Source organism: Micromys minutus, assembly GCF_963924665.1.
Source record: "Micromys minutus genome assembly, chromosome: 10".
Lineage (NCBI taxonomy): Eukaryota > Metazoa > Chordata > Mammalia > Rodentia > Muridae > Micromys > Micromys minutus.
The window spans coordinates 42,742,942-42,745,999 of record NC_137979.1 but is presented as its reverse complement, the minus strand read 5'-3'; positions in this window follow the sequence as shown (position 1 = coordinate 42,745,999).

The following is a 3,058-nucleotide window of genomic DNA, read 5'->3' as shown; positions in this document are numbered from 1 at the left end:
CTTTGCCTTCTTCAGTTGAGTCTGTGAGAATCAGATCAGCAAGCTATCATATCCCTCGACCGGTGGGCCGGTTTCACAATGTGGCTGTTCTTCTGTGCACCGTGGGGCCAGGTGAGAGGGCATTTATCAGTACAGGCCAGCACCTAGATGACCATCCAATGGAGGCTCTGGGAGAACGCCAACCCACAGGCCTGGAGTTGGACTTTTCCCAAGCAGGAATGTCTGTAGGCCAGGGTTAGTGATGTGGCTTGGTTTAGCAAATAACATCCCAGACACTCTCAGACCACAAAATAGTGCTCACTCTGGGAAGCTCTGAAATTAGAACTTCAAACATTAGCTAGTTATAAATTAGGAGTCCTTTATTTACCTCGCTCTCCCACAGTGGGCCACATCCTTCTGTGAAGGTCGCCAAAGCAAAGAGAGTGAATAGATTTAATACAAGTTGCTACGATGGGACATGTTTGGGTTGGGTCTCTTCAGACTCACACCCGCCATCTTGGGTGAAAGAACAGGGGCCTTCTCAAAGCTGCTGGCTTTTTCCATCTCTTTGTGATCCAGTTCTTTTGACCCCAGCCCAGGTCAAGGAGAGAGTTGGGGACTTGAGACCAGCAGACCAAATGCTGAGGACTGGAAATGCCAACTATTCATGTGAATCTGTGTAAAAGCTGTTCACAACTGACAGAACAGCAGAACAAGCTTGAGAGGTAGGTGGGTCTGTGAGTTCAAGGGCAGCCTAGTAAGCTCTAGAATAGCCAGGACTACATAGAGAGACCCTGTCTCAAAAAACAAACAAACAAACAAAAAACAACCCCGTGTGTGTGTGTGTGTGTGTGTGTGTGTGTGTGTGTGTGACATGTAGGGGTGGGGGAGCAAGTGCCATGGTGCCAAATGACTATGGCAGGGAGGCCCGGGATCACAGATTCCAGTTACCCCAAATGACATGCTCTATCATGCAAAGGTTGCATGAGCACTGATTTTCAAAATATTGTATAAACATGTTCTGGAGAGGGCACCTTTAAAGCTGCAGGGGTCACAGACTCCACAGAACAATAACCTCTGTCTAACCAACAACACAATCCCGGTTGAGGAGAGAATTTGCCTTAGACGGAATAGGCCAGCCCGCTGTCACTGAACTGCATCCGTAGCCTGTCATGAACTTTTTATAGTTCCAGAAAGGAAACTCATGAATTAATGTGTTTACAGAATGGACAGTAACTGGGTGTGGTGCTCATGCCCATAAACCCAGCTCTCCCTGGGTTGAATTCCGGAGATGTTCCTGGCTACAGCAAGTTCTAAGGCAGCCTGGGCTACTTAGAGATACCCTGTCTCCTAAAACAAGCAATAGCCAGGCCGTGGTTGAGCTCGATTTTAGTCTCAGCACTAAGGAAGCAGAGGCAGGTGGATGTCTGTTCTAGACCAGCCTGATTTACTGTGAGTTCCGGCATAGCCAGGGCTACACAGAAAAACCCTGTCTACAAATAAAAACAAAGGAAAAAGCCTCCACGCGCAGACCTATAAATCCCACTGCACTGGTTAAAATATAAAGAAAGGAGTATTTTCAGCCCATGGTTCCGGAGTCCTGGTGTTCAAAGGACATGTATGTGAGTACACTTCAGACACACCAGAAGAGGGCATCGAATTCCATTACAGATGGTTGTGAGCCACCATGTGGTTGCTGGGATTTGAACTCAGGACCTCTGGAAGAGCAGTCAGTGCTTTAAACCGCTGAGCCATCTCTCTCTTCAGCCCTACATTACGGTTAATAAAAATTAGTTATGAGATAGCAATGAAATGATTTTATGGTTGGGGTCGTCACAACATGAGTAACTGGATTAAAGGGCTGCAGCATTAGCAAGGCGGAGAACCCCTTTAAACCATCGGCACTCAGTTATGGGGGCTCTGCTCCCTAATCTGATTAAATCTAATCTCCTCCCCAAACCCCTATCTCTAAATACTATTCTCAGATTAAATTTCACTTTTCCCTTATGAATTCTTAGAGTTATTTACTTTACGTCCCGATTGCTGCCCCCCTCACCATCTCTCCCCTCATACCTCCCTCCCTTTCTGCTATGAGAGGGAGGAGAGCCCCTTGGGTATCCCCCCTCCCTGGCACATCCTGTCCCACTGTAGCCAGACAAGGCAGCCCAGTTAGGGAAAGGGATCCACAGACAGGCAACTGCTTTAGAGACAGCCCCTGCTCCAGTTGTTGGGAGACCCGCGTGAAGTCCGGGCTGCCCCTCTATTACATATGCGTGCAGGGAGGGCAAATGTCACCTTCTTCATACCTCAGGATGACTAATCTCCAATATGAACTTCAGAGGGGGCAAACCACATTGAAATCACAGGACACGCTGCATGCAGCGAGCTGAGGCCAGCGACCCAGCTATCCTACAGGGGTCTGCTGTGAAACTTCCCTGGCGGGTGTTTAAAATGGAGATCCTTGAACTTCACACCCACAGGTCTGTCTGCAGCTCTCAGCCCTGCCTCCTTCCCTGGTAGTCCCAATTTTCAAGTCTATGGCCACCAGTCAAGCCATTTCCGTCTGGGCATGACTCTTAGATTCTCTTCCCTCTGTCTTTTCCCCAGAAAGTCTTGGATGTTCCGGGGCCCTGCCAAAGCTCTGCCTGCTGGAGGGACTGGTTATCACTGAGATTATCCAGAGGGCAACCGGAGTGGGACTACCCTGCAGTTGACATCTGTTCTTAGCTTGTATCCACTGAGCTAACTCATCTGTGACCTAGGCTCTTGAAGTATGGTCACCTCCCTATGTGGGCAGGGCCATAGTGGAGGGTGACACAGTCTGAGCCTTATGCCGGCACAGCCTGTGCCTCGTGTGTCCTGTTTTTCTCAAGTTCAATCCTAGATACACTCCTTGTCAAACCCTGAAGCGCTGCTAGACCCACGTGACTGTAGATTTGACGGAGCTGAACTCGGGATGGGTAGTTCTAGTTTCAGGAACACTGGTAAACACGGTCAGCTGTTCCCTTTCTACAGCCACCCCCACCCTTCCACAGTAGGGATTAAATCTAGGGCCTGGCATGCGCAGTGCTCTCTACCT